Genomic DNA, 15,480 nt, shown 5'->3' with positions numbered 1-15,480 from the left:
CTAAAGAGAAAAAAAAATAGGGCAGAAAAACCACCACATGGGTAAAATCCCTAAAAAATGTCTGGTCCTTAAGGACCAAACTATCCTGGTTCTTAAGGGGTTAAAATAAATAGTAATAATATTGGTATGACCCAGATATGTGACACACAGTGGTAGCTGCCAGCGACATTGGGAGACACCAAGCAGTGTGCAATCTTATTCGAGATTTTGGAGCTTGGATGTATTTACCCATCTGAGTCTTGTTACGGTAGATAGGCTATAATCTTATGAAATGAATCATAGTTGTTTTATAAGCCTAAAAGCTTTATGTACATAATTGTCATTAATTGCACTTGCATGGATCCCTCTGATATATCTGCATTTAATGGTTTCTGCTCAAGCTTGCCATTGTAAGAGTTGGAAGGGACCTCCGGGGTCATCAGATCCAACTCCCTGATCAGTGCAGGATTCACTAAACCATCCCAGACAGATATTTGTCCAGCCTTTGTTTGAAGACTTCCATTGAAGGAGAACTCGTCTCCCACCATGGTAACCTGTTCCACTAATTGATCACCCTCACTGTCAGAAAGTTTTTTCTAATATCTAATCTGTGTCTCCTCCCTTCAGTTTCATCCCATTGCTTCTAGTCTTTCCTTGTGCAAATGAGAATAGGGCTGATCCCTCTGCACTGTGACAGCCCTTCAGATATTTGTAGATGGCTATTAAGTCTCCTCTCAGCCTTCTTTATTGCAAGCTAAACATTCCCAGATCCTTTAACCGTTCCTCATAGGACATCATGTGCAGACCGCTCACCATCTTGGTAACTCTTCTCTGAACTTGCTTTAGTTTGTCTCTTTTTTAATTGTGGTGCCCAGAACTGGACACAGTATTCCAGATGAGGTCTGACTACATCCCAGAATTGTGTTTGCCTTTTTTTTGCTGCGGCATCACATTGTTTACTCATGTTCAGTTTATGGTTTATTAGTGTATCCAAGTCTTTTTCACATGTGCTGCTTAGCCCAATTCTTCCTATTCTGTATGTGCTTTTTTCATTTTTCTTGCCCAGGGATAGAACTTTGCATTTTTTCTTATTAAATACCGTTCTGTTAGTCGCCACCCACTGTTCTAGCTTGTCTAGATTTTTTTGAATCCTCTATCTATTTCTTCCCTACTGTTAGCTATCCTTCCTAGCTTTGTGTCATCAGCAAATTTGATCAGTTTCCGCTCAATTCCTTTCTCCAGATCATTTATAAAAATGTTGACCAACACTGGTCCTAGGACAGAGCCTTGTGGTTCCCCCCTTGATACATTCTTCCACTTGGATGTGCAGCCATTTATGACCCCTCTTTGAGTACGATCACTCAGCCAGTTGTGAATCCACCTAACAGTTGCCTTGTTAATCCCATACCTGATCATTTTTTCACTAAGGATGGCATTGATTTGGGCGGCGTACCATGACAGTTGAATTTAACAGAAAAATAAGTGTTATGTTTCTTAGAATGTGGAAAATTCTACGGTTCTTATAATACGATAATGAAAAAAATTAATGCATCCTTAGAAGGGTCAAAGTCACTGACTCTTCAATACTTCTAACTGCGTTTCTACATACAGAGGGTGGAAAAAATTATGGGAACACCGTACAACATGCATGCTGTAAGTTACATGGGATTATAAATCATATTTCTATAAGACATGTAGAGACTGATTTTAAGTGGAGGTAATACAGCACAGATGCTGTTAGATAGGATTGAACATTCGCCCAAACAACAAGCTTTCATTGGTCATGGGTTTGAGCCACTCAGCTGCTGTTAGCAGCTGGCTCCCAAAACCTTCCAGAGCAGGGCAAGAGGTGAAGTAAGCACAAATTTGGTGGGAAAGCTCTCAGCTCAGTGCTAATGGTCAAAATCCCATGCTTTCCATACAGTGTTTCCATATTTTTGTCCATCCCCTGTATAAATTGCATGGCTGTGTTTTTGCTTTTATGTACTTAGTTCCAACAAATGTGGCTAGAACTTGATACTTAGGAGGGGTGTCTACATACTTCTCGCCATGTAGTGTATATCATAACTTCAGCTGTAGTGTATATTTAACAGAAATATATGTAAAATAACATATTTTATCGCATGGGAAGAGGCAATCGTCTAATATACTTCACATTTCAAACCCTCTCAGTTTTCAATGTCAAGGAACGGATTGATCCTCCTCTTGAGGCAAAGAAGCTGTCAGGATCTTGTCCAACCCGCACCGGCGCTCCGCCTGTTAATGAGCGGCACATGGACATTTAATGATCAGCAAGACAGATTTCCTGCTTTGAGCTCTGTACAAGAGCAATAAATCAGTGATAATGAGAGGAAGCATAGGACAAACGGAATTGGAATGAGATATTATGTCACCTGCTGGTATATATCAATAGGCGACAACATTTTTCTGGTACGTAACTGAAGGTGAAGCCCAGCTATGTATCATTCTGGCCTCTGAGACGCTCCTGGCTGAAGGCAAATCATCTTCTGCTATTTCTCCAGCAGGAAATGCTTTACATAACTTACATAACTCGATAACATACATAATTGGATGCTACAAGATGATGCAGCCGCTTCTAAATCAATTTGCATTACATCTTTTGATAGACAAGGAAAAAAATGTTATTTTACCATCAAATAAGCTTTTGTGCCCAATTATATGGAAGCGCTCGGTACGAAGGACGTAAAACTACTTAATGTCATTCATGTGATAAGATTTCACTTGTTTACTACATCGGCGAAAATAACAGTTGGCATTGGAAAAAATATACCTGTAAGACAGAGGCTCTCCTTCACTAAGGAAAAGATGTGGTTCATTGCTTGTAGCTAAATACCCTGGCTATAGTAGATTAACTTATTGGCACCGAGGGCACATTACTTTTTCACATGACTGGATATGTCATTTCTTTATACTTTCTCCTGTTTAGAATCCTAGAATGGTAGAGTTGGAAGGGACCTCCAGGGTCATCTGGTCCAACCCCCTGCTCAGTGCAGGATTCACTAAATCATCCCAGACAGATGCCTGTCCAGCCTTTGTTTGAAGACTTCAATTGAAGGAGAACTCACCACCTCCCGTGGCAACCTGATCTACTCTTGGTATTCGCTAAAACTGCAACTAGTGAAGAAGGTCTTCAAGCCTAGAATCAGTTCCACTGATATTTTGCTACATGCGTGTTAAAATAAGGGCAGTTGCTCTTTAGCATTCGCCTCCATGTCCTGTGCTTTTGCTTAAACTTTGCAAGCTATTCCAAGGAGCAACTGATAATGTTATAAAATCCATACTGCAAATCTAGTTAGGCAGTCAGTAGACTGTAGGAGGAACTGATATTGTTTTATGTAATTTGGAAATCTCAGCAAAAGTGGAAATCCAGCTCTAGAGATGTTGACCAAAACGTGGCTTTTTTTTTTTTTACTAGTGCTAATACATCGATAAATCCCTGAGATTGATCATTGCATAGCTAGACACAGTAAGAACTAAGGTCAAATGGGACTTAGGCTACATCAGCATTCGGAGGTTCTGTCACAAAATGCCGGAAGAAAAAGTCCTGCGTGAAGCACATTTTCATCCAGTAAACTGCTGGACATCTGAACGGACATCAAACGGACACCATTAAAGTTAATGGGGTCCATTCTGCACAGTTCGGTTCTGTCATAAGATGGATCTCTTCAGACAGGGGTTTCACCCCTTTTCTTCTCCAGTAACGGAGAAGAAAAACGGAGCGCCCAAACGCAAGTGTGAATATAGCCTAAGTTGTGGGGTTCGTCAGCTTATGGAATTATTGGGTTATACTCTAGTCCTATAGATGCAGTGGCCTTTTTTAATTTCAACCCAGAATATCCTGTAATCTTGTATGTCGCTTACCCCACTGGTATAGTTCTAGAGCCTTACAGAAAGATCGGATACACAACATATGTAGCATTTATGTGAACTACTGATTATCATTGCTATGTTTTAGTCAGTTTTCTATCCTTCTAAAAGCTCTTATCTGGCGACCCATCCTAGTGAAATATGCCAGCCTTACAAGATCTGTCTTAGGCAATCTTGCTTTTTAGTATTGTATTAGTTTTTCCTTGGATGCCGTAAATATTGGAAGAAATATTGTATAAAACCTAATATAGTACTAAATATGTTTGTCAAGTAGAAGTTGAACCCAGAAGGGGCCCCAAACTCCCTCTGCTACATAAGAGTCCCATATTCTGAATGGCCCATTGCAGAATTTGCATTGGGTCCACATGCCTAAAGTTACCCCGTTGCCCTTGTATCTTATTGGGGCAGACTGAAGCTATTCTTTATGAGTTTTAAAAACCATATGACCATTTATGGACCATTTAATGGACTTGTGGGGACTGTATCTCGCCCCAAGTACTGAACAAACAAGGCACCTCAGTCTATGGTAATGTAACCCCTCAACTATCTATATGAATAGCCGATAAGCCGTGTAGTGATTTTCATACTATTCACTGCTCCCTTGATCTCTGGTTGATCCATGTTGATGTGTTGCAGGACAGCTGGCCTAGCTCTTGATGTATACACCCGGTCATCATTAGTTTTGGCTTCGATGGTGCTGTATAGGGAGACTACTGTGCCTACGTGTTTATACTGTATGTAATTGAAGGACATCTGTTGAAAATAGCAAGAACACTGTGGAAGCTTCACGCCAAACTTTGATCAAATCAAGGAAAATCTTGTTAGATGTATTAGTAGTCAGATGGTGTTACGTCCATGCACGACGCAAATACAGCGCACTTCATAGACACAACTTGTACATCCTAATCAGAAATGATTGGAAGGGGAACGCTGACCCTAATCAAACTGGTGTGACAAACCCCGTCTAAAGCAACCTGACGAGGGCGGCCCCATGTCTCAAATCTAGGGGCTACCTAGACTGTCCTTAGCGATCACAATTGACAGATGTGAATAACAATTGATAAAGCAGTACTAAGAAGCAGATGTACTAAACAAGTCAAACACCAGGGATTTATCTAAAAGCATGATGACACCAGATCACAAGAGGAGGACACAGGATGGGCTAGAACTCCACCATGAAGTTGAAAAACTGTCGCCCTCTGAGAGGAGGATCTGAAATAAATATACTCTAACATTGGCTGATTGGTCAACAGGGAGGTGGCTCCCCTAGCTAACCAGTCAGCCCATACACCAACACCACAGTCGGATGGGCGGAGGATAACACTGTGACCGACCCACTTCCTGACCGTGGCCGGAGCTCCACAATACATGTTTTTCTTCTACTAGGATATAATGTTATTGTTTCTAGCATTTTATGTCCTGATCCCTATGCAAATTCTATACCGTATCATTTATGGGGACCAAAGAAGGAACCCTAGATGATTTCTAATTAACACAGCTGCAATTGTGCTTACTGTTTATAAAACTTACCATTAGCAATAATCATTCAGTTTAAATATGAGCCAACGACTGAACGATGAACGAGAACCGGCAGCTGAAACTGAACGGCAAACCAAAAGCGCTCGCTTTTCATTCATCGTTCCGTTTCAGCTGGCATAAAAATTATTGTTGGCTTCTTGTTGTGCTTTAAATATTGATCGTTCGGTGTTTCACGTAGGAATGTCAAACACTGAATGAGACGTGAACGGGAAGCTCACGATCCCCAGCAATGATTTGATTGTCTAAACGAGCGCGAATCGTGAGGTTCCCATTTGGTGTAAAAGGGCCATTAATGTAGTTGGGCAAAAGGGAATTGCTTTTGGGTAGATCGGGATGTGTGAATGCTGCCCGTCCTCTTTTTTTTTTTTTTTTTTTACTACTTTGTGTTAAGGTTTAAAGTTTATCTCTAAATATTAACCCTTTGCAATCCACTGTCTGACCTCTGAAGGCATTATGATTTAAGACTGTACAGCTCCGATGTTGGAAGACGTCTGTCGGGGCTCTCTTACTGTATATTGCCAGCCTCTCTGCTGTCTGAGCCTATCCAACGTGTCACCTCATGCAGTACTGGCTTTAGCCAGCATATAGCGCCGTTGTCTAACGGCAGAGAAAGAGTAAGCCCCCCTAGGAAAACCAGGATACAGATTGGATTGGAAAGGGTTAATAAGTGTAACTCCTTATATTAACCCCTTCTCCTATTTTCTGGTAATTTTTAGACCGCACAATCCCTCTGTGTGCGTCCTGCGACTTCTTACGTACGTCACTGATCAGCATCTGTGGTCATTTTTTGGTACATGAGTTTCCTTTTCTTGAAATTTTTCCACCCGCTTCAAAATTCATCTCGTTATGTAAATCTTGAATACAGTTCCAATAAAGGTTTGATGGAGGCGGATCTACAGGTAATTAAATTCAGATCTTGACTTAGATTTTCCCCCTCCACTTTGCAATGCAGGTGCTGGCTGTTTCTGACAAACAACACCCGCAATTCTGACAGTGGCATTTAACCCCTTGAGTGGCGGGTTTCCTACCACCCTGTCGTGCCCACCAGGGCAGGTTTTTTAAAATGGTCTAATCATTGAATTTCAACTAATTTTGCAGTTGCGTCTCAAGAGCCATAACTTTTTCATTTTTCCATTGACATGGCCATGTGAGGGCTTGTTTTTTGCGGGACAAGTTGTGATTTTTTAAACAGGGGGGAGGGAAAAAAAATGGGGAAAAAAGAAAAAAAGGGGCCATGTCATTAAGGGGTTAAATAATGTATTAACTTCCTTCTCTGGGTCATAACGACGCATGGATACCACATGTGTGATTGTATTTTTGATTTTTTACAAAGTAAAGGGAGACAGGTGTTTTTATAATTTTTTTTATAATTTTTAAACTTTTTTTTTTTTAAATTTTTTTTTTTTTGTCCCTTTAGGGGACTTCCACAGGGACCCATCAGGACCCCTGATCACATTCCGGGGGTCCGATGGTGACAGCCCTTTACATGCTGCAGTGACAGCCCTTTACATGCTGCAGTCACATAGACTGCAGCATGTAAAGGGTTAACAGCAGAGATCGGAGGTTTTCTCTGATCTCTGCTGTAAGAGCTAGTACCTAGCTGTCCTCTGACAGCTAACAACCAGCTCTCCCTGCCACAGAGATCATCGGCTTGCTTCTGACAAGCCGATGGTCTCTATGGCAACCTGTAAACAAACCAGGAGATTGCCGACATGTCGGCAATATCTTCTGCTGGTTTTTCAAAGCCCTTGCACTGCTCTGTGTGGGTCTGTGCAGGCAGAGCACCCTGCCACAGCTTGTGGCATTGTGCTCTGCAGCTCCCATAGTGATACATAGCCCGGAAATCTTCCGGGGTATATCACTATGGGCAGTGGAGCTCGTCCCGGAAATTTTCCGGGCGTGCCACTCAAGGGGTTAAATGCCCTGATCGATGTTCGGGGGTCTAACACGGCCCCTCGTGATGAGATCGTGAGGGGCTGTAAGGTTGCCATGGCAGCCAGGGACCTTCTGAAAGCCCCCAGGGCTGCCATTGCAGATTGCCTGTCAAGCCATGCCTGTGGCGTGGCTCGATAGTTTGCCTGTCACATACTGTAATGCTGCGGTGATGCATTATACTGCAGGAGGGATCAAACCATCACAGCTTCTTGTCCACTGTGGACTTATTTGAATGGCCGTGCCCCTGTTGGGTTCTGCTGTATTTAGTGGGACTACAGCCGAACACCTTCGGTAGAACTGTTGGCTGGACACTTGTTCTTCTGACAACTATTGAAGGTGTCCGGACATTTTACACAGGTCAGAATCTTTTATTTTGTAGGGTTTTCTTTACTTTGGTAGTCAGCTATTAAATGGCATATATCACAGGGCTGTTCTGCAAATAATTCTAGGTTATGGGACTTTCTGAGTTATCAGATTGCTGGAATCCGTGGGAAAATACTTGATATGACGCATTTATAAATGACAGGAACATTCCTTTTACTACCTAGATATGCATTGGTAATACACATAGGATTCCACACAAATTATACCATGCGTTGGGCGTGCTAGGCTATTATTTAGGATCACGTTTTATGTCTTCCTTCCTTGCTGCCACAACTCCGTCTGCTCACAGAGGACGAAAACAACTCCGCAAATTGTTATTAGGAAAATGCAGCCGATGGTACAATTTAGAAAGGGTACCTGTACACCTTCTATTCCGGTTTTATGGACCCCTCCCCTTGTTATGTCTGGGGTGTGGGTAATTCATAATCTACGGCTTTAAACCAATGCTGATTTCTCTTTCACATTGTCCGATACCATACACATTATTGTCTCTTCTACTCCCTATATAATGGAGTTTGCACCTCTCAATATCCTTTGTCATGGTATAGCAGCATAACAACTAGAGATGAGCGAGCACGCTTGTTTAAGGCTGATGCTCGATCGAGCATCGTTCTTGTTGAGTAACTGGTTACTCGACCGAGCACCATGTGGGGGAGCGGGAAGGGAGGGGGGGGGATTGAGAGAGAGATCTCGCTCTCTCTTCCACCCCGCCACCCCCCCCGCATTTTGCTCGGTCGAGTAATCAGTCACTCGACAAGACCGATGCTTGATCGAGCAGCAGCCTTAAACGAGCGTGCTCGCGCATCTCTAATAACAACCTATAAATTGACTGGCCACCATTATGACAATGTATTTTAGGAATATTTTTAAATGTGCTTAATGTACAACCCCAATTTGCAAAAAAGTTGGGCCATGGTATAAAATGTAAATAAATAATAAAGAAAAGAATGCAATGATTTGTGATTTTCATAAAACTATTTTATTTACAGTAAAATGCATATTAGAAGTTAAAAGGAAGACATTTTTGCATTTTGAAAAACAATCAACACAAAAAAAAATTGGTCTGGGGCCATATTTACCAGGGTGTAGCATCCCCTCTTCTTTTTACAACAGTCTGTGAACATCTGACAAGTGAGGGGACAAACCTCTGACCCTCTTTGCTTCTGAGAGGCTGGAAAAGTAAGTGGCACTAATGAAAAACAGCTAATGACTGTATAAAAAGATATGTTAGAGAGGCAGAGTCTCTCAGAAGCAAAGATGGTCAGAGGTTCACCAATCTGTGAAAAACTGCATCTAAAATTTGTGAAACAATTAAAAAAATGTTCCTCAACATAAAATTGCAAAGACTTCGAATATTCCACCATCTATAGTACCATATATTGCGGTGTATAAGACCTTTTAACCCCAAAAAATCTGCTCTGCAGTCGGGGGTCGTCTTATACGCCGGCTATACAATAAAAAAAAAGTGTCAAAAAAACCCAAAACAGTACTCACCTTCCCCGGCGTTCTGCGGCGCTGCTGCAGGCTGTCGCTCCCTCCTTGTCCCCGACAGAGCATTGCTTTCTGGATACAGGGCTTGAAATCCCCGCCTCCAGAAAGCTAATGCTGTGATTGGCTAACTCGCGCGCCGTCAGCCAATCACAGACATTCAATGACATTGAATGGCTGTGATTGGCTGACGCCACGTGGGGTCAGCCAATCACAGCCATTCAATGTTGAATGGCTGTGATTGGCTGATGCCCCGTGAGTTAGCCAATCATAGCATTAGCTTTCTGGAGGCGGGGATTTGAAGCCCCGCATCCAGAAAGCAATGCTCTGTCGGGGACGAGGAGGGAGCGACAGCCTGCAGCAGCGCTGCAGAACACCAGGGGAGGTGAGCACTGCTTTTTTTTTTTTTTTTTACACCGTATTTCAGGCGTATAAGGCGACAGTTGGGGGGTCATCCTATATGCCCCGTCGCCTTATATGCCCGATTATACGGTACATAATATTATCAAAAGATTTCGAGAAACTGGAGAAATACTTGTGCTAAAGAGACAAGAACAATGATCAATATTGGGTGCTCAAGATCTCTGGACCATCAAGCGTCACTGCATTAAAAACAGGCATGATTCTGTAATGTAAGTCACTGTATGGGCTCAGGAATAATTCTAGAAATCATTGTCGGTGAACACAGTTCGCCATGCAATCCATAAATGCAAGCCAAAGCTGTATTGTGCAAAAAAAGCCATATGTCAACCAAATCCATAAACGACGACATCTTCTCTGGGCCAAAGCCCATTTCAATTGGACTGAGGCAAAGTGGAAAATTGTTCTGTGGTCAGAGGAATAAAATTTTTAAATTCCTTTTGGAAACCATGGACGCCATGACAACGGACTCAAGAGGAGAGGGGCCATCCAGCTTGTCATCAGCGCACAGTTCAAAAGCCTGCATCTCTTATGGTATGGGGTTGCATTAGTGCCTATGGCATGGGCAGCTTACACATCCTGAGAGACAATATCAATGCTGATCCGTATACAGAGGTTGTAGCACAGCATGTGATCCCATCTAGACAGCATCTCTTAAAGGGAAGACCTTGTATATTTCATCAAGACAACGGTATATTGCATCCATCCCAAGCATGGCTGCACAGAAGAAGAGTCCGGGGGTGAAGCGGCCGCCGGCAGCCCATACTTTTCACCAATACAAAACACTTGGCACATTATGAAACACAAAATCTGGCAAATAAGACCGCGGACTGTTGAGCAGATGGAATCCTAGATCAGACAAGAACGGGACAACATTCCTCTCCCAAAACCCCAGCAGTTGGTCTCCTCACTTCCCAGAGGTTTACAGACTGTTGCAACAAGAAAAGGGGATACTACACGATGGTGGACACGGCCCCGCCCCAACTTTTGTGAAATGTGTTGCAGCCATCAATTTCTAAATTAGCTCATTTTTTTAGTGACATTGGAAAATGTCGTGCTTTCCCCTTCTGATATGTTCTATCTACTGTAAATAACTATACATCTACTATACATAAAATATGCTTAGATGAGATTTCCAAGTCATTGCATCCTTTTTTTTTCTTTACATTTTACAGTGTCCCCACTTTTTGGGAATTGGGATTGTATATTACAATACAGTAGTTATAAAGATGTGTTCCGCATTAGACTATGCTTACATATGGGATGTAGTCAACAACCTCATGTATGTGTACAGTCCTTAAAAGGTTTATATGGTTTAGAAAACCCTTTTTCTTATACATTATTGGGGAATTTTGAAAGGGGATCCACTCTTCAGGTTCATAATCTCTTAGCCATAGTGAAGAACTGCTGCCATCTATTTTTCTGAAGGACCTTTCCTGTCCTGAATTACACAATCCATTGATTTCAATGAGTGCAGTGCTTAAAGGGGTTGTCCCGCGGCAGCAAGTGGGTCTATACACTTCTGTATGGCCATATTAATGCACTTTGTAATGTACATTGTGCATTAATTATGAGCCATACAGAAGTTATAAGAAGTTTTTCACTTACCTGCTCCGTTGCTAGCGTCCTCGTTCCCATGGAGCCGACTAATTTTCGCCGTCTAATGGCCAAATTAGCCGCGCTTGCGCAGTCCGGGTCTTCTTCTGTTCTCAATGGGGCTCCGTGTAGCTCCGCCCCGTCACGTGCCGATTCCAGCCAATCAGGAGGCTGGAATCGGCAATGGACCGCACAGAAGCCCTGCGGTCCACGGAGGGAGAAGATGCCGGCGGCCATCTTCAGCCGGTAAGTAAGAAGTCACCGGAGCGCGGGGATTCAGGTAAGCGCTGTGCGGATTTTTCTTTAGGTCCCTGCATCGGGGTTGTCTCGCGCCGAACGGGGGGGGGGGGGGGGGTTGAAAAAAAAAAAACCCGTTTCGGCGCGGGACAACCCCTTTAATTTCTCCTGTGGTGGCGCTGCAGGAAAATAGAACACTTACTGACAGGTTCCTCCACATATTGCGGCTGATCTTGCTCAACAGAAGGATACTTTGAAAGGTTCATACTACTTACTATCAATAGGTGACATCAGACTTGATTGAGAGCCTGACGTCACTCATTGACAGTGAGAGAGAAAAGAACAGTGCTGGAGTCAGCGGGGCCACGGCTGTAGAGCTATGCACCAGCCCCGCTGACTTTATAGAATGATATTTCCTCTTTAAATATGTTCAATAGTTACTCTTTAAATATGACCCTTGTCCCTGTTTTCTGTGGCAAGATGGCTATGCATATCGCTGAAATTCATGGGCATGAAACTGATAAGTGAGAGTACTCTTTGATTTCCTCCCATTCACATGGTGGTTTGAATTCCCTAACCAGGAAGTGATCTTGTGTGGACGGCCGAGGACTACGGGAACTGTGCTGAAGCTCTGGAGAGTAGCGAGAAGGACCTGAACCGAGCCTGCTAGGTAATGTGTTCCTATTTTTTTTTAATGTAAGGTAACTAGGGCTTATTTTTAGGGTAGGTGCCTTTTTTTCTGAGAAATACAGTAGTAGTGTACACCCAATTCTTTCAGTGAGTTTGCCATCCCCACGTCCTCAGGCATAGAGTTCCATAGTCTCACTGCTCTTAGGCCTCATATCCGCTAGGAAATTCAGGCCCGCGCGGATTCTCCATGCAGAATGCCATGGACATGAGGCCTGAAAATTGAATTACCTCACCTGTCTGGACACTGCGGGTTCATGTCCGTCGCGGCCGGATCTTCTTTGCTTCTGCCTGGCGGATGTGCTTGGCATGCCGCGTGCATGCGCTGTGCACTCTTCTCTTTTTTTGAACTCCTGCTCCACCCCCCACCCCCCCGCTCCTTCGCCAGAGAGCAGAAATTCAGCTGCGGGTGTGCCGCGGATCCGGACGTCTTCCATGAGCTTCAATAGAAGCCTGCGGGAGACCCACGCTAAAATGGAGCATGCCGCGAGTGTTTTCCCGCACGTCTGATCCACGCGGCAGGGAAAATTGACATCCGCAGGTATTTACTTACCTGCGGGTGTCCAATGCATCCCTATTGCCGCAGATTACGCGTGCAGGACTGACGCACGGATTTCCTAAATAGATTTATCCAGTAGACATGAGGCCTTACAGTAAAGAGCCCCCTCCTATGTCAGTGTAGGAACCTTTTTTCCCCTAGACGTAGATGGCGCCCCCTTGTTACAGGCACAGTCCTGGGTATAACTAGATGATGGGAGAGATCTCTGTATTGTCCCCTCCTATATTTACATATAGGTGCCCCCTTAACTGACTTAACATGTCAAAAGTTTTTAGAAAGCAGTTAGGGCTCATTTGCAATCGGCCATGAAAGTCAATGGGACTGAGTAAATACACAGTTAATAGGCGAATCAATCTCGCGCGCAGAATCAGTGGGCCTTCTTTCTTTTTTCTTTGCATGTGATTACTCACATAAAAACTACAAGAATGTTTGAAAACACAGGGAAACACAATGTTTTAACGGACCAAAACTAAATACGCCTATGTGAATGAGCCCTTATGCCTGGTTTAGACACAACGATTCTCGCTCAAAAGACATCTTTTGAGTGATAATCGTGTGCATTTACAGGGCAAGAGGATCGCTCAAACGGCAGTTTAACCCCTTGAGTGGCGGGTTTCCTACCACCCTGTCGTGCCCACCAGGGCAAGTTTTTTAAAATGGTCTAATCATTGAATTTCAACTAATTTTGCAGTTGCGTCTCAAGAGCCATAACTTTTTCATTTTTCCATTGACACAGCCATATAAGGGCTTGTTTTTTGCGGGACAAGTTGTGATTTTTTAAACAGGGGGGAGGAAGAAAAGAAATGGGGAAAAAAGAAAAAAAGGGGCCATGTCATTAAGGAGTTAAATAATGTATTAACTTCCTTCTCTGGGTCATTACGATGCACGGATACCACATGTGTGATTGTATTTTTGATTTTTTACAAAGTGAAGGGAGACAAGTGTTTTTATAATTTTTTTTATAATTTTTTTATTTTTATTTTTTTGTCCCTTTAGGGGACTTCCACAGGGACCCATCAGGACCCCCTGATCACATTCCGGGGGTCCGATGGTGACAGCCCTTTACATGCTGCAGTGACAACCCTTTACATGCTGCAGTCACATAGACGGCAGCATGTAAAGGGTTAACACAGCAGAGATCGGAGGTTTTCTCTGATCTCTGCTGTAAGAGCAGGTACCTAGCTGTCCTCTGACAGCTAACAACCAGCTCTCCCTGCCACAGAGACCATCGGCTTGCTTCTGACAAGCCGATGGTCTCTATGGCAACCTGTAAACAAACCAGTGCAGTAGATTGCCGACATGTCTGCAATATCTTCTGCTGGTTTTTCAAAGCCCTTGCACTGCTCTCTGTGGGTCTGTGCAGGCAGAGCACACTGTCACAGCTTGTGGCATTGTGCTCTGCAGCTCCCATAGTGATACATAGCCCGGAAATCTTCCGGGCTGTATCGCTATGAGCAGTGGAGCTCGTCCCGGAAAATTTCCGGGCGTGCCACTCAAGGGGTTAATACCCCGAGTGGGGTATACAGAAGACAGCTAGAGCACTGTCTTCTGTATACTCCTGCTGTGTTCACGGAGCGCACAGCTGTAATACAGAAGACAAGTAGGGCCAGGAATATTTATCCCCCGCTAAGTAATGGCCCCGATTTGTGTCACATGGTGATAAGAAATGCCACTCAAAGGCAGATCCTTACAATCATTACAGCAATAGTTGTGCACATTGCATTTCGAAAAGCTGCTCTAAAGCTACGGCATAGTCCCGTACAACAAATTAGCGTGTCTGTCTTTCACCCTTTCTCCATTTTATCCATATAAGAGGTGATTAATCCAATACTCCTTCATGCAAGATAGACAAGGTCACGGTGAAGGTGACAATTCCAAGACACTGCAAATACTAGTCAGGTGTAAAGATTTCTTCAGCCATGTGCGTTTTCCATGGTGAGAATGAAGATCCCTCTAAAAATGGTAATTACACGTCTGTTCTGTTGTGATCAGAATAAAGAAGAATCCCTTCATTGTCACTATTGCTGTTGCATCATTAATCATCTGCAATTAAATATAATCACTATCGCAGATCCTAATAAAATGAGATTAAATCACATTGGGAATTTGTCAATAGCGTGACCCGGTGGCCTTGTGACCCATATGTCATCAGATACAGCCACTCATGTTCTCGACACACCCTACACACGTCTGGCAAACAATAACTTCATTCCTTGCCAAACTAATAAGAAAGAATCACCTTCCCAGTTTATAAGATCACGTAGAGGACAACCATGATCAAGACTGGGAATCCCTTCCATCAACTGTCGTCAATACTTCACCTAACTTATCCACAATTGGATTTTGCCATCACCACTTCCTCCGGTAGAGAGTTCCACAGTCTAACTGCTCTTACAGTAAAGAACCCCTTTCTGAGGAAAGTAGGTTTCATCACCAACACAGAAGGGGTTCTTTACTGTAAGAGCAGTTAGACTGTGGAACTCTCTACCGGAGGAAGTGGTGATGGCAAAATCCATAGAGGAGTTTAAAAGGGGACTTGATGTCTTTCTAGAGTGGAAGGATATTACAGGATATAAATATTAGGTTAATTGTTAATCCGGGTATACAGGCAGGTAGGAACTATTAGAGGTTGATCCAGGGAACAGTCTGATTGCCATTAGGGAGTCGGGAAGGAATTTTTCCCCCAAAAGGGCTAATTGGCTTCTGCCCTTGGGGTTTTTTGCCTTCCTCTGGATCAACACAGTAGGATAGACAGGCTGGACTAGATG

At 43.4% G+C, this 15,480-nt stretch overlaps 1 protein-coding gene across 4 annotated transcripts in view; it reads left to right on the top strand.

The window, feature by feature from the left end:
• COA1 (cytochrome c oxidase assembly factor 1) overlaps positions 1–15,480 on the top strand; it is a 94,878-nt gene that overhangs the window by 60,437 nt on the left and 18,961 nt on the right. For 2 of the 4 annotated variants that reach the window (XM_066584769.1, XM_066584768.1), the window contains exon 3: positions 12,048–12,136. The exons of the other annotated variants lie outside the window; for them this stretch is intronic. The gene's annotated coding sequence lies outside the window, so the exon portion shown is untranslated. The remainder of the gene's footprint in view (positions 1–12,047; positions 12,137–15,480) is intronic. 4 annotated transcript variants of the gene reach the window in all.

Source organism: Eleutherodactylus coqui, chromosome 12 (assembly GCF_035609145.1).
Source record: "Eleutherodactylus coqui strain aEleCoq1 chromosome 12, aEleCoq1.hap1, whole genome shotgun sequence".
Taxonomy (NCBI): domain Eukaryota; kingdom Metazoa; phylum Chordata; class Amphibia; order Anura; family Eleutherodactylidae; genus Eleutherodactylus; species Eleutherodactylus coqui.
The sequence above is the reverse complement of the archived record's forward strand: the minus strand, read 5'-3'. Positions and strand labels throughout refer to the sequence as shown.